The sequence below is a fragment of the Takifugu rubripes genome, chromosome 16 (assembly GCF_901000725.2).
Source record: "Takifugu rubripes chromosome 16, fTakRub1.2, whole genome shotgun sequence".
Lineage (NCBI taxonomy): Eukaryota > Metazoa > Chordata > Actinopteri > Tetraodontiformes > Tetraodontidae > Takifugu > Takifugu rubripes.
The window spans coordinates 10,711,948-10,732,090 of NC_042300.1; the positions used below are offsets into that span (position 1 = coordinate 10,711,948).

Genomic DNA, 20,143 nt, shown 5'->3' on the forward strand with positions numbered 1-20,143 from the left:
CAAAATGGGGAAAGGAGCCATTTCCATGAAGGTTTATACTCCCATAAATGAGGGTGAGGAACAGAAGGAAGGTTACTGAACCCCAGACTTCTAAAGAGCCAAATACTTTTGCACCATAGACATTAAATTATTCCTTAAAAAAACAAAACAAACATTGATAGTGTTTTTGTTTTGTTTTGTTTGTTTTTTAGGAAAAAACCCCAATAAACCTGCAAAGCTTCTTTTTTTTTTTTTTTGCATCAATCTGAGCTGTGAACGTTGCCAACTCATTTAAGCTTCTCTGGGAAGGAATTAGCATCGCCATGAATAGGCAGACGGAACTTTTGTCTGGTTTAGAGCTGACAGCTCAGTATCTGTCACACGGCTGAGTGACACACGTACAGAATAACAAGTCAGCTCAGCACACTGACACGTTGCACCCACGCACACCCATGCACGGTTGGGTGGTGGGGGGTGAGGGTAGGGCAAGGGGGAGGCATGCTATTGTGAGCATCAACCTCTTTCTGCAACACTCTTCACTTTTGTCGTTACAGCAGGTCCTGCGGCTGTCTGACATGCGGCCATATGGCATGTGTGTGCGTGTCAGAATGTAAATGACTGCATGTAAAGGTGAGAATAATGCATGTGGGGAGGTGGGAAGCGCTGAAGAGAAGGGTAGCGGCTGATGAGGACAGGTACATCACTCATTCACACGAGAGGCTGAATTCATGCACCTTCACACCAAACAAGCTTTGTCCACTGGCTGTCAGCGTGTGGTCTGCACACGTGTCCGTCATCAGAGTAGGAATCAGGAGATAACCAAGGAGCCGAGTTTAGGAGCCAAGGAGCCGAGCTTTTCACGTTACCTTCAACCTTGGATCTTGCAGTTGTCGGTCACTGAGCACGATATTGACTGAAGACAAGAGAAATGTGCATGTGCAAATATACTTCAACATTTCAGTTGGGATGAGGTTTGTCATGCGCAGATCAAACCAAAGGATTTCTCACCTTAGAAACGCCGGCGTGCTCGCTAAGGGAGCTCACATTAGGACGATAACAATATTGAGGTTGTGGTTATAATGCTGAACTCCTTGGTTGTGATTGACAGAGCAGCGAGCAGCATCAGCAATCTCTGATATCTCATGTCACAAAAATAAACTGGAATAATAGTAGGGCAACGTTAAAGAGGATGTGAGCGAGCCAATCAGAGCTGAGTGGAGGTGGGCCTTAAAACAACAGGATCGAACAGTGTTCCAGTAAGAGAAGAACCCGTGTGTCTACCGAACATCAAAGCAGGCGTCCCTTTTCTGCAGCAAACACACAGTAACTATGTGAAATGTGCCTAATACCTGCACTTCATTTAAAGTCACAAAAAAGTACAATCCACGTTTCCTGTGAGGGCTTCATATGAGAAGAGGTTCTTTCTGACACCCACTCGCCCCATTCCTGAAATACCTGCCAGGCGGCTTTAATGAACGGCTGCAGCACCTGCCAAGCCAGACCCAGGCACCCAACCCTGCTGCGCTCCCTCTGCATTTCCCAACCATCCCAGCCAAGGCCTACGTTCCAAATGCAGCCGCGGATGTGGAGTCAAGGCGTGCCAGAGAACCGGGGGTGAAAATAGATTCCAAATCACACGTTGAGATGTAGTCGTGTAGGTGCAGGGTTTGGTGTGTACAGCCAGCTCCAGCGTTGAATCGTTTTGTTTCCCATCGTCTCTTCAGCACCTGCGGTTGTCCGACGCTTTTAAAAGCTACCTGGGAGAACCACCTCCGTCTGGCATCCTGTGCAGAGTGAATAGACAGCTCTGACTCCAAAAACAATCCCTCCAATAAATGATAACATGAAGATAATATCTGAAGCTCTTATTTCTCTCTGGTCTGATATTGGAGGGTCTGTCAATATTCCTTTTCATTACATTTTATTTTTTTTATTCAGGGCCTGTTACAATCTAAATGGTTTCTAGGTGCTTGAAACCCAGGACCTGACCCCCCCAACCCAGAAACTCCCCTTTAACAGGAAGAAACAGATTGCACTGATACCGGCAGCTGTCACAGCCCCTTTTCTCCAGTTCCCTCCTGTCCCAGTACTTTTCCACTGCCCTGCTCACACCACACCCTCTGATCACCACACCTGCTCTCAGTCACTGATCACACACCTGCTCTCAGTCACTGATCACACACCTGCCCTCACTCATCAATCAGCTCACCTACCAGTGTATATATTCTCCAGCCTCACACTCACTCAGTGCCAGATTGTTCTTCTGCTTTCATGCAAGACTTTCCAGCGTTGTTTCCCTGCCGGATTACCCGTTACCGACCCTGCCTGTCTTCGTTCTGCCTGCCTTGCCTGTTCCCCGGACAACCTACCTGCTTTCTGCCCCTGACTACGACTTCTGCCTCAGCGTCTCTGGTTCCTGTCTGCTGAACCTGGTTTAGACTTCTCCGCCCGGCTCGGGCTTCGCTGCTGCTCGTCCCACTCCCCGAGCCTGCAACCCATAGACTTTGTGCGGGCCCAGAGCCTGAAGAACGGACTATTTCCTGTGTTTCCTGGTCTGCCTGAGTTCCTGTTTGCCCGTGTGTGTTAATAAAAGTCATTACTACGGTCCAGCTTTCCAGAGTGCTGCATTTGGGTCCTAACTGCACCCGTCACAGCAGCAGCTTCTGAACTGCTCGCTGTATTCAACCTAAACAGCAGCCGGTTACAGATTAAACAGCAGGACTAATTATACAATTCTAATTTATGAGGATTTACGAAAATATTTCACAAAAAGGCATAAAATAGGCAAAATGTCACCCACAGATGAAAAGGTAAGTGTAAATTTGGCTTCAGGATGGTTGTAGATGACAGAAATAAGTGTTTAAAACACCCAAAAGTCTGCACTGCAGGAGGAATGCAACAAGTCTCCTCCTCTGAACAATAAATCAATGTATTTATTCACTAATCTCCCTAAATCAACCTGAATGTTGCACTCTGTGCCTCCAAATGTGCCCTCTCTTGACCTCTGTATGTTTCTCAAAAGCATAAGTGTCGTCTCTCTTGACTGTGACTGATTATTTATTACCCAGGGCAACACTTTCCATTGGATATTCTGAAAACGCCCTGTTCCCTTGTGAATTACTCAAACTTGGAATTCTCCTTCCTCTCCCTTGCATCCGCTGGGCGCGTGCATGAATGCGGCGCTTCTGAGGAGGGGGCGGCTGCTTTTGTTGATTAATCCCACTTTAAATCGGCTGTGATCAGAGGAGCTGGAGCCCTACACAGACAGTAGGACACGCTCTATAGGTTACTTGTGGGGAAGGGTACGTTTCCTTTTAGCTAGCATGTTCAATCTCAGCCCCCAAATCCTGTCAGAGTGTGCCCGTATCCAGGCCAACCATTGGCTCACAGCCCCCCGTAGAAGACGACATAACAACTCCGCTGTCTCCTCAGGATAGCAAGTGTTATTTCTAGTGAGGAAATATTCAGTGTCTTTGTGCACATATATATGTTGCGTGTGTGTTCCTCTCTGTGTGTGCACTTGAATGGGATCCAGGTCCGGGGAGCATGTTCCTCTGCGGGGTGCCATGACGTCATCCACCCACCTCTGCACTGTTTTCACGCCAGCTTGAGTCACATAACTGTGGAACATCTCAAGCGAGTGTGTGTCTGTGTGTCCAGTGCAAAGGGGGAGGGGCTTGGAAGTGCGTCCAGGCCTCTACTTCCTGTGAGTCCTGATTGTGTTTCAGTAGGATTTCAAAGGGCGACGGTGACAGACAACACTGGCGTTAAACCCCCTGAGGAACCACCTCACAACCCCACACACAGAAATGCAGAACAGTCTCTGCTGCTCTCAAACAGTCTTAGAAACAGAGATGGATGGATGGAGCTTGCATGAGAATACAGACTGATTCCTAGTGTGCGTGATGGGACAGGCCTGTCCTTGTAGCCAAAGTCAAGAGAAACCTCTTTCGAGATGCAACGACAGATTTCACAGCCTCTTACTAAAGTCTGACTTCACAGGAAGTAAAAATATGCACACATGCATTATATATTCACACTAACTGAGTGTCTTTAACTGACTGTCTGCTTCAGGTATAGGTTTAAAGTTACACCCATTAAACCCGCGCAGGATAAAAGCACTATAAAACAACGGTTGTGTGAGCACCTCACAAAAACTGAGAAGTGAACGATTAACTCACAAGCTAAAAGCATAAAAAGGAATACAACCAGGTTTTTTTTTTTTTAGCTTTATTTGTTTTAACTAACTAGCATTCAACTTGGAGATGTCTTAAAGCCTTGTTCAAATAAAGCTGATTGCGTGGGGGGATGTGCAAAAGTGTTTCAGTTGCCTGTCCCTGCTGCTTCAAATCACGTAGGTCTGTTTCATATGCCAAAGCCCACACTCAGCAGCACAATACGAACATCTGTTGTTTTTCCATTCATTTGAAGCTTCCATCCATCCATCCATCCATCCATTCTCTACCGCTTATCCGGGGTCGGGTCGCGGGGGCAGCAGCCTAAGGAGAGAAGCCCAGACTTTCCTCTCCCCAGCTACCTCCTCCAGCTCATCCGGAGGGATCCCCAGGCGTTCCCAGGCCAGCCGAGAGACATAGTCTCTCCAACGTGTCCTGGGTCTCCCCGGGGGTCTCCTACCGGAGGGACATGCCCTGAACACCTCACCAGGGAGGCGTCCAGGGGGCATCCTGACTAGATGCCCAAGCCACCCCATCTGGCTCCTCTCAACGCGGAGGAGCAGCGACTCTACTCCGAGCTCCTCCCGGATGGCAGAGCTTCTCACCCTATCTCTAAGGGAGAGCCCAGCCACCCTACGGAGGAAGCTCATTTCAGCCGCTTGTACCCGTGATCTTGTTCTTTCGGTCATTACCCAAAGCTCATGACCATAGGTGAGGGTAGGAACGAAGATCGACCGGTAAATCGAGAGCTTCGCCTTTCGGCTCAGCTCTCTCTTCTCCACAACTGACCGGTGCAGAGTCCGCATTACTGTGGACGCCGCACCAATCCGCCTGTCGATCTCCCGCTCCATTCTTCCCTCACTCATGAACAAGACCCCGAGGTACTTAAACTCCTCCACTTGGGGCAGGATCTCCTCCTTGACCCGGAGAAGGCACTCCACCTTTTTCCGGTCGAGAACCATGGCCTCGGATTTGGAGGTGCTGATTCTCATCCCAGCCGCTTCACATGCGGCGGCGAACCGATCCAGTGATAGTTGGAGGTCACGGGCCGATGAAGCCAACAGGACCACATCATCCGCAAAAAGCAGAGACGCGATCCTGAGGTCACCAAACCGGATCCCCTCAACACCATGACTGCACCTAGAAATTCTGTCCATAAAAATTATGAACAGAATCGGTGACAAAGGGCAGCCCTGGCGGAGGCCAACCCTCACCGGAAACGAGTTCGACTTACTGCCAGCAATTCGGACCAAACTCTGGCACCGATCGTACAGGGAGCGGACAGCCCGTATCAGCGGGCCCGACACCCCATACTCTCGGAGGACCCCCCACAGGACCCCCCGAGGGACACGGTCGAATGCCTTCTCCAAGTCCACAAAACACATGTGGACTGGTTGGGCAAACTCCCATGCACCCTCGAAGACCCTGCGGAGGGTGTAGAGCTGGTCCACTGTTCCACGCCCAGGACGAAAACCACATTGCTCCTCCTGAATCCGAGGTTCGACTATCCGGCGGACCCTCCTCTCCAGTACCCCTGAATAGACCTTAACAGGGAGGCTGAGGAGTGTGATCCCCCTATAGTTGGAACACACCCTCTGGTCCCCCTTCTTAAAAAGAGGGACTACCACCCCGGTCTGCCAATCCAGCGGCACTGCCCCCGATGTCCACGCGATGTTGCAGAGTCGAGTCAACCACGACAGCCCTACAACATCCAGAGCCTTAAGGGACTCTGGGCGGATCTCATCCACCCCCGGGGCCTTGCCACCGAGGAGTTTTTTGACTACCTCGGCAACTTCAGCCCCGGAGATACGAGAGCCCATCTCCAGGTCCCCAGGCCCTACTTCCTCACTGGAAGGCGTGTTGGTGGGATTGAGGAGGTCCTCGAAGTATTCCTTCCACCGATCCACAACATCCCGAGTTGAGGTCAGCAGCACACCATCACCACTATACACAGTGTTGACAGTGCACTGCTTCCCCCTCCTCAGACGCCGGATGATGGTCCAGAACCTTTTCGAGGCCGTCCGAAAGTCGTTCTCCATGGCCTCACCGAACTCTTCCCATGCCCGAGTCTTTGCCTCGGCAACCGCCGTAGCTGCACTCCGCTTGGCACGCCGGTACCCATCTGCTGCCTCAGGAGTCCCACAGGCCAGTAAGGCCCGATACGACTCCTTCTTCAGCTTGACGGCATCCCTCACCGCTGGTGTCCACCAGCGGGTTCAGGCATTGCCGCCATGACAGGCACCAACCACCTTGCGGCCACAGCACCGGTCAGCTGCCTCAACAATGGAGGCACGGAACACGGTCCACTCGGACTCAATGTCCCCCGCCTCCCCCGGGACATGGTCAAAGCTCTCCCGGAAAAACTAGACTTTTAAAGGCATTTATTACAAATAAGCAAAAAAAAAAAAAAAAAATACCCACAAAAGCATTGGAACAACAGACAAAAATACTAAGAAGAATTATAAACAGCAAAAATGCTTTGCAAAGTGGAGGCTGTTCATAATCACCATTTTGCCATTTTAGCTTTTTGAGGTGCTTGGTGAGACATTTGAAACCCAGCTTGAACATTTACAGCATATTATTTATATATTTCTCTGCTTCTCATCTGGTCTCAAGTTGCATGAGTGTCACATTTTCATGAGATGTTCACGCTAACGATTGCAGTTAGCTTTGATCAACTCTTCTCACATCTAATTTTCCATCTGCTTTACCTGCACGTGAACGTTCTTTCCTTGAGAAATTTGGACAAAATCTCTGAGTCTGTGCAAGAAAGTGAAGCTCTCTTCCTGTCAATCACTCACCCGTGTGAATAATTTAGTTTACTCTAACAATGACAACGTGCAACCAAGCACTAATTGCGCGCACACGCACTCCAATCAAGACACAGCAGAACCCACTTACAGAAAACAAGTGCATCAGATTCTGTGTACTCCCTGTCTCCCCTCAGTGGGGGCAGACAAAAGAGACAGTGTATGTGAACTGTTGTCTTTCTTCATGTCAATCTCTATTAGCGCAGGAGCTCTGTTTGAGTGGAACTTTGTGAATGGGGCCCATTCTTTTCAGTCCTGCACCTCCAGAAGCAACAGAGCCAGGAATGCTAGCGCTGGGTTAGCATGTAGCCTATGGAAGGACATCCTTGTCTGACTTTTTGACATTTTAATGCAACTCCGACAGAAAGAATTAATCATATATTGCTGTGCTGAATGAGATGACATGCAAATCATACATGTCCAGAAGATCTGGCCACATTAAAATGTCATATTGTTACCAGAAAAACATTTAAGATGTTTAGGTGAAGTATTTGTGTGAGAAACCTCTAAAGATAAAGCTTTTGACATCAACGCTCCAGCGGCAAAAACAATAAGAATACAGATTGTTCTGCTTCAAAGTCATGAATATAAAATATTTCAGCAGTTCAGCAAAAAAAAAAAAAGCAGCAAAACAGATTTTTTTAGGGTAAATCTCATCATTCCAATGAAAAATTAGTTCAGTGTTCATGTTGTCACTATTTTCTGCCCACTCATTGACACAACATTAAAGTTTTTCAGCCGTTTTCTGTGGATGATGCTTTAATCCGCACTGAATATCACTGTGGCTAACCAAATTAGACTTCTCTGGCTAATCCTGGGGGAGCAGTTTTTCACCAGAGTACAATATAAACCACCCACACAAATATCCTCCCCTTGACAGAATGGGGTGGGTAGTGTTAGACCCATCTACAGCAATGCAGAGGTTTTAATGATGGCAATCTCTTTCCCTTTGTTTTAATTAGATTGTTATGTAATCTGAGAAGACATTTTTAATAATGGATGAACAGACAGAAAGGAGAAATTAAAGACAGGCAGAGGGAGATGTGAAAAGGAATAAATAAAGATGGAAATACAGGTTGTAGCCTCTGTGCAACTGGAATGAATAATCATTAGAAAGAATCTGAATGCAACTGATGATTATGGGAGAGGATGAGGAATTCTTGACACCCGGCCACAGGCCTACTGTTTAGGAACCGCTGACATGCTTTAATTGGGACACATTTCTCTCATCTCATTAAAAAAAACGCTAATTAATGTATAGTGGAGCAACTGATCAGATATTAGCTCTCGCTGATTATCTCTTTGAATAAGATTTGGTTTGCTGAGCTTTCACCCCCTTGAATTATGCATGAAGCCATTTCCTGGCTTTGATTAGGGTGTCTGGGTCTGGGTCAGCTTCGTTTGGAAGGGACAATAGTCTAGCATAGCCTTGTCGTGATGCTCCATTAAAATTTTGTGAACAAAGAAACCTTATCAGTCTATGGGTCAGTTGATGAAGGCTGTTTGTTTAAAAAATGTGACCCATTCGCTAAGCAAACATCTTGGTTGTATAAGTATCAGTCAGTTTTCTGATTCTTGTACAGCATGTTGCTATACCATGATGAAAAAAAACACATTATATAATACGTGGCTTCTGTTCTCTGCAGTACTCGTCGAAACCCAAACCTGCAGTGCATGCAGTGGCTTCAGGAAGAGCTGAAAAGACCTTCTGATTTTGTTGCCAGAGCAACGCTTTCCCCCTCTCCCATCATTCCACCAACAATGTGCTCGGCCGCTCTTTTTTTAAGCCTTTCCTTTGACGTATCGCGAGACTTCGCCCTTGGTCCCATTATCCTCGCAGGCACCGCGACTCTATCGCGAGATTAGAGCAGCGTTGTGTTGCGCGAGGCGGTGACCTCATCGGTGTGACGGGGCGGGGCGAACCGCTGCAACTTTGGATGAACTTCTGATTTGAACTAACCGAGAGGCGGTCGGTGGAGAATACGGACAGGAACGGACACAAAATGAAGACTCCGAGGGGCTTCCTGCCGTGACCACTGGCAGCCTCGTATGCTGTATTATTAACGCTATTGACGCGTTGTTCCGCGCCGGTGCCTGAGCAGATACAGCGTTGCGTTTCTCATTGACAACGCCGACAAGGTGGGGATCGATAAGGTGAGTTGCACCGTCCCGTCCCGTCCCGTCCCCCGGTGTGTCCCCTCACACCAGCACTGTCAGTGTCAGCGACTTTCCCTTTCAATGGCTCAACACTCTTCCGAATCGATATCTGCGCCTCTCCGTGCCCGGGCGGGCGTCGTTATGATCCGTGCATGGATGTGCATGTACCGCTTCTGGGAGAGGAAAGTCCACGAAACAAAAGTTAGCCTAGGAGTCGGTTAATGTGCGTTATCGTTGATGCGTGGCGTCTAATTGTCCACGCAGTTCCATTTCACGGCTAATATCATCTTTCTGCTCTGTTTAACAGGCTCATTTAGTCATTCCGCTTGATGGACGTGTACTGTTAGCTGCCATTAACGTTTCGCCGTCTGAAGGGCTGTAAGACAGTTTTAAGCGTGGATCTAAAATAAATGGGAAACCAAAATGTCAGTCAGATTAAGACCATTTGTTAAATGCCTGCGTGGCCAGTAGCAGTCCCTCTGACGGCTTTCCTGTCATTCCCAATTTCCATGTGCATCTTTTACCCGCGATCGGTGTCATCGCCGCGGCGAGCTGGTCGATCTGCGGGAGGATCGCTTCCAGAACAGCGGCTCGATTTTCTAACGAGCTCGGTGTTGCACAGCCATTGCCTGCCTACCTTTATCCGCACCAACTCCTGCTTTGCGTGTCTCTTTTCTGCAGTGTCTGCAGCTCATAGTCGTTAGAATGGTGCGCCCACGTTTTAGTGTGTGGGGGAAGTTCATGAATGGTCGCAAACAGCCAGATTTAATTTAAGTGCTAATTTAAGTCATGCAAAATTAGCTGAGTCTCATCTCCAAGGGACTTCGGTGGATCCACATGTTATGTCAGAAATTCTCCTCCTATAATCAATGTTATTAATCAAAATGGCGTCACATTTGAGTGACGTAACATGGCTTTCCTGAAGTGACAGGGGTCTAACATAATAATTTACCCTGTTGTACCCTGAAGTCAGCCGTATTGATTAAATGCTTCTTTCGATCTAACAAATGCTTCGTATAAAAGTTTGTTAAACTGTGTGTAAGATGTTTTCAGTCCTGATAACACCTGCAGAGAGATTTTCATTGTCACGGGACCCCCTGTAGTTCTTCTGTCTTGTGTGGGAGCCTGTCCTGAGGCAACCAGTTGAAGCTCCAGGGAGCACACACACACACACACACACACGCACACACACACACACACACACACACACACACACACACACCAACACCAAGTCCAAGAAGCTCCATTGAAGAGTCCTCCATTATTCAAAGATCATAGTGGATCAAATCAGCAACTAAGAACTAAGCACATCAATATCGGAGCTGTATCCCTGTTTTAGCTGCTTCTTCGGCCTGTTTTTGTTGTCACTTCCTTTGATGGCGTCCCTGAAGTAGTGGCAGGGGGAAGTCTGGTGCTTTTATTCCTATCTCGCTTCCTTAGAAAGCCAAGGCTGATCGGGAGGCTGCGTTGCGTTCATGTTCCGTGGGTTGATTTTTCAAGTGAGCGTGTAGGTGGAGGTACACACATAAGCATCCATAGTCGACAAATTAAAGAGGAGGTGGGTGAAACTGGACTGGGTAAGTTGTTGCTGCAAACTTGACTTCGAAGGGATGTGGACGCTGTCCATTGTTTCCCATGGTCTGTCTCGCTGCCTGAGAGGACAATCCCAAATGTGATTTGGACGTAGTTGCTCTGTCAAGAATGTGAATGGAGCAGCGAAGATCTAAATAAATGTGTTGGTGGAAGGCAGAAAACGAAGGATGTTGCGATCTCCAGGATGGCGGTCTGCACGTTCTCATTCTAAATCTAATCAGCAGGAGCTGAAATGGGGTCTTACCTTTTTCCCACCTCCCACACCAGCCTCTGCTGTGCTCCTGTCTCTTCCCGTCCTGCCTGCACATCTCCCTCCCTCCCTCCCTCCCTCCCTTCTGTGTTTCTATGGCTCTTGTCTCTGCACCCACATTTCTCTCTGTAAAATCACCGACAATCATATTTCCTGTTGTCTTGCTTCCGTCCCCTCCTGGAATGTATGTCAGGGCAGTCTCATCTACGCTCACCATAGCTACAAGCATGCACCCCCCCCCCCCCCTGCACTTTTCTTGTCTTTATTTCTCCTTTTCTCTGTCTTAGTCCCTCCCCTTCATACCGTCTCCTTGCCTACTTGAAACAGGAATGCGAGTTCCTTCAGTTTAAGGTCCTGGGGTGGGCTTTCTCTAAGGAAAACCAGAAGAAGAAATATTGTCTAAGGGAGAATAAATCACTTTGCAGGGCAGAATGATTTTCAGAAAACTGCAAGGCCTCTGTAACCGGGGTACTTTTTTTTTTCATGCCTTTAGAATTGAATGGAGGTCTTCTCCTCCAGTCCTGTGCAGATAGTTACTGGAGTGAAATGATGCAACCTTTCTATTTTAAGGTCCAGTGTTGTTTTAGCAGCATTTCCCCATGATAAATCTGGCATGCTTCAGGCAGGACACGGTGGCTATAAAGCTCTAATCATTGAGCTGAATTAGGTTTGGGTAATGTGGATAGCGAAATAACTTTTGGAAAGGGGAAAAAAGACCTTGTTGATCAAATGTTGTAGGCACTTTATCTTCCTTTTACTTAAAGGTCCCAGAGGTATTGCTGCTTGCATTCCCTATTTAGTTCTAAAGAGAATGAGCAGCTGTTTTACTGGTATATTTAAAATTAAACTCTTTATTGCTACACAAACTAAAAAAAAATAAAAATAAAATGTATATATAGTGCCTGTGAAGGTTGCCATATGTTTGTGATTGGTGAAAAGAGTTGATTTAATCTTAAGAACTGCAGAGAGGACCCTGGCAATGCGCCCCACCTCAGCGTTCTGGAACCTTTGGACCCACAGGGACTTTTCAGGGGGAACCACGCCAGAACTCGATTTAGACCATAGTGGGTTTGCTTGAAACACAGAATAATTCTTCTATGATTCCTGGTTTCTGCAGGAGGTTTCTGTGGTGGGGGGGAAAAAAAGGACTCCAGGGTCACACTATGACATCTAATGATCCTGCTACCATCATGTTTCTGTGATAATTGACCACATGGAAATCATAAATGATCCTCATATCTGTTAGCTAATTATCCCAGTTAGACAGTAGAGGATGCAGTTTCAAATGAAGATAATAATAGCGGTATCTGCAGGAAGCACCTGTATCCATGGGTCAGTGGGCGGGGCTTCTGGAGCAGTTAGGACACGCCCAGCTCCACCGTGGTCCAGAGCCGTACCAGCATGAACTGTTGGTGCAGCGATTCTCTCAGTACACACTTCTCACCACAGATTGCAGCTGCTCTTACATTTACAGCAATACTTTGACCAAAACATTAAGATTTCATACCTAAATACATTTGTTTCGCGCAATAAAGAGTTTTAGTTTTAAACAAAATGATAAGCGGTCGGCCGGGTCATGTTTCTATTTCAAACACAATCATTACTGTGATTGGGTGATTTCATGCATAACATGAGAGAGAAGTGTGTGGGATGGAATATTTCACCCGCAGACCAAACAACAGGTTGCTCTTCAAGATGTGCAAATTAGAAATGTGATCAGCAACTGCCGTTAAAGCACAAGTGTCCTGGGGAGACGGCAGCAGGAATAAGATGCAACTCCTCTTTAGTTTCTGCCTGTCGTTCAAAGACAAACGTGGTCTAAAAGTCTCGAGAACTTAATAGTCTGACTTACCAAGGTCATCATCTTTTATTTTTTGTTCCTTATGTCTGGAAAATGAAGAGCCTTTTAAATTGTACGTATATTCATAAATTAAATTTGTCCTATTAGCCTAATTACATTATTTAATAAAAAGTAATCTTAAAGTAATTTCATCTTTTTAAGTGAGGGTTGGTTTACCCCTTAGTGTTTTCTTTCCCCAAGACCCCTTCATGGTTTAAAAAGCTTTGGCTCGTGTGTTCACAACCATTTGAATTGCAAGCAGGCGTTTTGTTTCCACTTGGCAAAAAAACCTTGTGGTGTTTTCTCTGATATTCAAAACTGGGTATCTTTTGATCCATGCTCTTTTGCAGTAGATAAATTGAAAATCCTTTTCAGATTTCCGCACGCTTACGTGAAGGCCTTTCACAGCAGCCAGAGAAAGAAAACAAAGGCACAGGAAACGGCAGATAATTTTAGCCCTTTAACCTGAGGGGAAGGCACTTAAAAGCTAAATTATCGCACCACTTGATGGTGTTCTCTCTGTCTATTTTATAGTCTCTGCTGACATACCTCGTTATTGACTGCAGGGAGAGAGAAACATAGCATGCAAATGGATTATGAAAACTACCTATATTTCACTGTGAGCACAAGTGTATGCAAACATCAGGTAACAATGACGAGGCAAGATAATCCATGCAGACGTAACAGAAGGTGCAGATGGAGGGCCCTGGGAATTAAACACAACGTCAGATCTAATGAAATGAGTGCTGACTCCTGGTATTAGCCAAGATTCGTCAGTGCACCGAATGATGAGCATGAATGAATGCAGCAAAAAAACCATCATCGCACCTAAATGTCTGGGTTGAGTTGTTGGGGGCATTGGTAGCAGGCGAGCGCGGTTTTAGGCAGGAAATGACATTAAATTAAAGTTACTTTTCACATGTTATTTAATAATCATCACTAACATGGGCGTTCTGCTCAATAATGGCTTCAGCAGAAAGCCCGGCAGCTCCATGGTGTGACCTCATGATAATATTGTAAATCGAAGGATTCACGCAAAGATGTGTAATTCTTACCCAAAATATGTATGGGAACATTTCTGAAATTCCGACCAGCTGCCTTGCCATCTGTTTCCATGTCGGCAGAGCTCTCAGATGTCTGTCTTGCTGGATGACTGACTGCGGTGGTATTAGTACTGGAAACGTCTTACTGGCCCAGTTGGATTTGTTAGTGCCACTCTGTTAGAATGGCTGTTTAAGTGCATTAAGGGAATATTAATCCTAAACGAGTGTTAGCTGCCAGGTAATGACAGGACTAACTTAGGACTTGAGATATGTGTTTGATTGAAGTCAATAGAGTCATTTAAATCTACTTGTGGAAGAAAAAAGCCAAAGAAAGGGTGGTATTATTTCATTAGCACATTGTGACAGTACATATTGTTAGCTTAGCTTCATGTATGGACCAGTGGTGGCTGAATATGCAGAAGTATGTGTCTTTGTCTCCCTATTTAAATAAAAATGGAGAATAGTGCCCTAAAAATAAGTTCAAAATTAATCATTCAAGAGGTAGCATTAGTGATTAATATATTCATGAAAGGCCAGTGTGGTCAGGGAAGCTTGGCGCTTTCAGCTAAAGAAAGGAAATTCTTTTTATCCCTCTGGTAAATACTTGTGGATCTGAAGCTGTTGGCTGTTAATGTGGATTTATTTTGTGAAAGAGTCAAATGTAGAATTTCCTTAACAGACTTTTCCTTCTCTCCTATGCTGCTGCAGGGACACCTCCGACAGACACACAAGTAGGGGAAACAGGCATCGGATTAAAGGAAGTCGTTTCCTGGTCATTGTTCATCACGACTGGATTGAGTCTCTTCTTTGCACCAAAGGAAACAGTTGAAAGTTGAGCCTGGAAAAAGTGTCATCTGTTCCCAGTAAGTTCACATTTTGTGCACAATTTTAATCAAACACAGCATTTACTGTGTACTATCTTAACTGTTATTACACTTTGTAATCGATGAAAGTAACAGATTTAGATGTTTTTGTTGATATGTTGCAGATTCACTCTGGCAGAAAACCCCCTTCCCATATTTCACAGATTCCTTGAAGAGAGCTATTACTTATAGTCTCTGTGGCATTGCTGTCAGATTAAATTCCCCATATTGGCAGTAATGTATAAATGAGCCCGGAAAGAACAAAATCCAGGAACAAAACAATTCGAGGACCATTTGAATGCTCTTAGAAGGGTGCTTGCCAGTTAAGTTTAATCTTAAGATCTGAGGAGATAGAAATTAGCTGATGTGTATTTATTTCAATTGGAAATCATTCAGATATTAGGTTCTATCATAATTATTAGCTCCCTGGGCGACAGGTGGCGGCTACAAGGAAAGCGTGACCAAGAGGGGTCTGATTGGGAGGAATGCTCTGCCTAAGTGGTGTAAAATATTTAAATGTTCCTGTTAGGTGCAGTTTGTCCAAACCCTAACACCATGTTGGCCCCGCGACACCCACTGATATCAGCCCTGACGGTTATTGGGTGACGGAAGGAGCAGACCTGTCGGTCGTCCTGCTGCTGTCATAGGAGGATGCTGGATCCTCACAGCTCGCCATGATTGGAGGACGTTTTTGATGACAGGCCTGCAACACTGTAGAATTCAGGGACAGAGCATCAGGGATGGAGGGGGGTGATTCACTTTTGCAAGACATTGAACAGGAAGTGGGGCCATCATTTGTCGAACCAGAAGTCATGTTTAATTCCAGGACTAGCATCCTATTGGCTGGGGAACTTGGTATTATCATCAAATGGACACCTTATGCACCATGTTTGGGCACAAACGTGTACATTGAACCAGCCATAAGGTACTGGAAAAGCATAATTCAAAGTTCAGCTCACAAGTGCTTCAAAAGTTGGAGGTTGACTCGGGATAAGGTGTAAAAAAACGTGACCTTTGTTGGCTTTTTTTTTTTACAATGAGGATTTCAAACAACGTTGCAGATATTCTGACACGGATGACCAATTAGCTCTTCTGGTCTCTGCTTTAATGAAATATGGCCTAGAAAATACAGAGCATAATGCTTTGGCCTACAACATCTGCATTGCAGCCGTTGGAAACAGAAACTCCAAGAGGAAAGCAGAGCGACATGATCTGTGGCGCCCTGCAACCTTTACGTTGGCAGTGTTCATCCAAGACGTGGGAGTGTTTTGGCCTTGAGAGGCCGAGCGTGTCAGAGTGGCAGCTCTGGGTTTTAATAGATGTGAGAGTCATCGCCGAATAATGGTCACCAGAATCTCACCGTGTGTGTGAATCTACAGCGACGGTCGGGATGTGTGCAAATGCTGCGGGTGCAGGGGCGACGTTGCTGTTTTCCATTGCATCTCATCCTAACATGCAGGTAAACAATGACAGCGGTGTGCTACACTACCCAGTCCCCCCCCCCCCCCCCAACACTGCGAGGGCACGCGTGTTTGCATGCTATTCTCTGAGGTGTGTTTACCTTGTAGTTTACAGGGACTGTTCAAATATTTACGGTACTCAGGGTTGAGCTGGTTAATGATTATTTGGACAAAGATTTGTGAGTGTTGGGTTAACGTGGAACAGTTCACTGTGCTTTAGTCCTGATATTTTAAAAATAGACTTCTTTTTTCTCCTTCATCCTTTCAGTGAATTTCAGACAATTACTGCCTGTTCCTGTTCGGTGTCAGCGTCCTGCAGTCTGTGGATCTTGTCCAACCCCCACCTCCTAATATTAGTTACCATTGAATCGCGCTCTCGCGGTTCTGCTTGTATTTCTTGTCCCATTCTGCAACAACTCCTTTGTGCCTTCTAAACTGATCATCGAGCCACTGAGTCCTGCAACTCACACCTGTTCTATAAATTCCTGTTTGTACTAAACCCCCCCACTAGTCACTCTTTTAATGGTGATTGCTTTAAATGTTCGCCAGAGGTGAGTTACCACAAACTCCATGGAGCCATTTAAGTGGCACCTGGAGATATTTTTATTCATCTGTAGAGCCCCTCCAGCTGTGAGGAGCAGAGTTTGGTGGCTCGTGGATGCGTCAGCCTCAGCGCTGTTATTCATTTAGACGCGATTCATTTCTTTTGACGCCAGACCACATAGAAGCAGTAGGTCCGTGATGCACTTGGCGACAAAAGCCATCTGCAAGGAGAAATCTGGATGAAGATGCCCAGCCAGTTCATTTAAATCTTGTATTGGAATTTCTAACTTATCAATAAGCTTAACAATTTGTCCAGATAGATATCCTCTTCATCATGAAAATATATAAACAGCATGAATTTTGATGACCACTAGTTGCTCGTCACTGTTGAAGAATAAAATGAGAAAAGTAAGATGCTCGCGCACTGCAGGGCCTTATCGTTTTAATGATATGAGGTTTGATATTATGTTGCTAGGCAACAGGAAGACTTTTGGCAAGTGCTACTTTCTAACGTTTCTAAAAAGTGAAAACAGACTCACTCATGGGATCAAAATCAATCCACAGTCCATCGGCTTATTGCTGTGCTCCGGAATACCAGATGTTATTCCAACATCAGGATAGAGCGTTGTTAGTGGTAAATAAATAAATGAAGCCATGTTAAATCGAACTCTTTAATGTGACACTCAGGAGCACTTCCTCCACGCGGCAGCGTTCCATTTGAGTTCCAGTTTTCCTAAGCTGAATCCCAAATATCAACACAGGCTGTGTTAGCATTAAAGTGCTCTTGTCTGACAATGCACCTCAGCCTTCAAATGGCCAATGATGCATTAGTGGGAGGAAGAGTAGGAGGAGAGGGGTAGTGTGAACAGGGCATGTGGGGGTGTTGATGTGTTACATAATCAGGCCATCCCAGCTGTGCTGCGTTGTATGGCTCACTGGTAACTTGGTGCCAAGGAAGCTGATGGTTACGTCCACCTGTGCTGGTTAATCGGAGTTTAGGTCTGTAAGCAGGGTGGCACCGAACCAACTGATTGGATTTTGTCACTATTGGATTGGAAGTGAACTGCAGACTACAGTAATAGACAAAAGGTGGCTGCAGTAAAATCAACCCTCTGGGGCCGTGTTGCCATGGCAGCAAATGATCCCGGTGTGCAACAATAATTTAAGCTTCCAACACTTGTAATCAGGAGAAACTCTTTAAACAGCTGCTAAGCTTAAATATTGGATTTGCCAGTGCGCTGAAATGATTGCTTTTACCAATAAAGCAATGATGTGGAAAATAATGCCACTCTCATGGTGGGGCTCTGTGGATGCTGCTGAAAGTTGCATTTCAAGATCAAAACCTTGCACAAACATTTAATGTACACAGAAATGACACTGAGTTATTAGAGACGTGTTCCAACAATCATGCACGCGGGCATCTATGTGAGGCCCTGAAAGAATAGAATTTAGAGAGGACACTTGCAACAGCCGTGCAGCAAAGTCTCAATAATATGACCAAAATCTGGTGAAATCCTTATCTTACGTTTCATCAGGATCATCTTCGTCACAATATTTTAATGATGGCAACAGTAATGTGATACAGTACCTTTATAAGTCCGTAACCATATTGCACAAAGAGAATAACCTTTTATTAATGTCACGACAAGCATAATGATGCAATAAGTGCCTTTTGCCACAATTGTAAGCATTGAGATACTTGTAGATCAGTTTTTTCAGAGTATCTGGAGCCGTGTCAAGCTGGGCTGGCCTGCGTCGGATCCACAGTTGACCGAGTTTTGTTTTTCATTTGCTGAGCTGGGCCTGGGCTAAAGCACGCGGCAGCCATCTCTTTTCCTCTAACGTTTAGATCCAAACACCCAGTTTGGTGTCGGATTACATTAACTTTATATTCTGCTGTTTAGTCTAAGCTACTAACTCACCGACTGTAAAATCGACCGTCCCTGCTGCCGCACTTGTTTATAGGATTGTTGAAATGACAGAAAGGAGGAAGAATTAGAAGAGACCCAGAGCAACGTGATCCGCTGTCAGGTTTGTGTGGGCTGCTTAATGAGCTCTGCGGCTGGGGATTTGGCAAGAGTGATTTATAGCTTTCATTATCAAAGGTTTACCCCGATGTTGGTTCCCCACAGATACCAAACGTGGAGTCTTGTACTATGTTGGTTTGTGGTTACTGACCAGTTGAAAGATTCCTGTTTTGACCACAAGGGTGGCGTGGAAATGCTCTTTCTGTGTGCAGGCAGGTGCATTTGCCTTTAATGACACTTAACCTTATGATGTCATGCATTTACACATAGCAGTTAATTGAGTCTACTAGAACTTCTTAAAAATCTCTCCCTTCTGCAGAGCTCCTCTGCTCTGCTTTCCATCCCACCTACTCATCTCCCCCTTTCATGCCGCTGGACCTCGGATCACTAGTGATTTACAGTTGTCCTAGCAGAGAATCTGCTACTTTAGTTATGCTTCTTCCACATTTTTCCAATTCAGTTTGTGCACAGACAGACTTGTTCCCAGACTTCACCCTTTTCTTCCCCCCGTGCTCTTTTCCTCTGCCTAAATTCTTCTTGTTTTTTGGTTTTTTTGTTTTTTTTTTTCTAAAATCAAGCAATCATTGCTCAGCCAAGATATACTTTTTTAATGACTGTTCAGTCTTCCAGGTTATATAAAGTTTGCAAGACTGTGAAACAGCGAAGGAAAGTCAACAGTCGGTAGTAGGTGAGCCAGAGCTTGGCCTGGGCAACTGGATGGAAGCGTTATGCTACGTAAACCACGAAGGTCAGTGTAGCTTGCCGGCGTTGCGCGCTTCTCTGCATACCTCTCAGCAAATGCAGGAAGCAAAGCAAACCCACTCCTTAATGCCGCCCTGTACAGCATAGGCTTGCTGACTCCATTAACCTTGTGGGAAATTAACTACATTTCCTGTCACAATAGGCATACACCTATCGCTGGCCATTCCAGCTAACAAACCAGTTTAGGAGTTAATGTTTTATGTTTTCCCGACCCTTTTCCATAGAAGACTTAAATGTGTAACATATGTGATACAGCTGTCGCTTTGGCCGGCATCCTTGTATCTCATGGTGCTCGAGAGTGGGAGAGGCAAAAAGTGAATCTTATTTCTCCACATCTAAGGAATGTGTAATGCAGGCGGCAGATGCTTGAGAGCGGTAACCACAACAACGTTGATGGGATTAGAATAAAATGAGCAAAGGTGGAAACAGAACAAAGCTGTTGGGAAATATTTGCGCGACTCTGTAACCTGTAATGTTGGTTATGTTAAGAAAGGCCTGCTAGGACGGCATTAAGGTTAATTTAAACAGTGAGTTGATGTGTGCTCCTTCATGAAGGTGAGTGATTTGTACGATTTGCTGTCGCTCAATATTTTCAGCTGTAATCAAAGTCGAATGTTTTGCTACATAGCTAATCAAAATCT

The 20,143-nt window shown here is 45.6% G+C and overlaps 1 protein-coding gene across 4 annotated transcripts in view; it reads left to right on the forward strand.

Annotated features, from left to right (window-relative positions):
- The first annotated feature begins 8,837 nt into the window (after positions 1–8,837).
- The window catches only part of sipa1l1 (signal-induced proliferation-associated 1 like 1), a 44,217-nt gene continuing 32,911 nt past the window's right edge, over positions 8,838–20,143 (forward strand). For 3 of the 4 annotated variants that reach the window (XR_003891305.1, XM_011612207.2, XM_011612208.2), the window contains exons 1-2: positions 8,839–9,118; positions 14,556–14,710. The gene's annotated coding sequence lies outside the window, so the exon portion shown is untranslated. Of the gene's footprint in view, positions 9,119–14,555; positions 14,711–20,143 lie in introns of all 4 variants that reach the window. The other variant, XM_029849729.1, reaches the window with a different exon arrangement.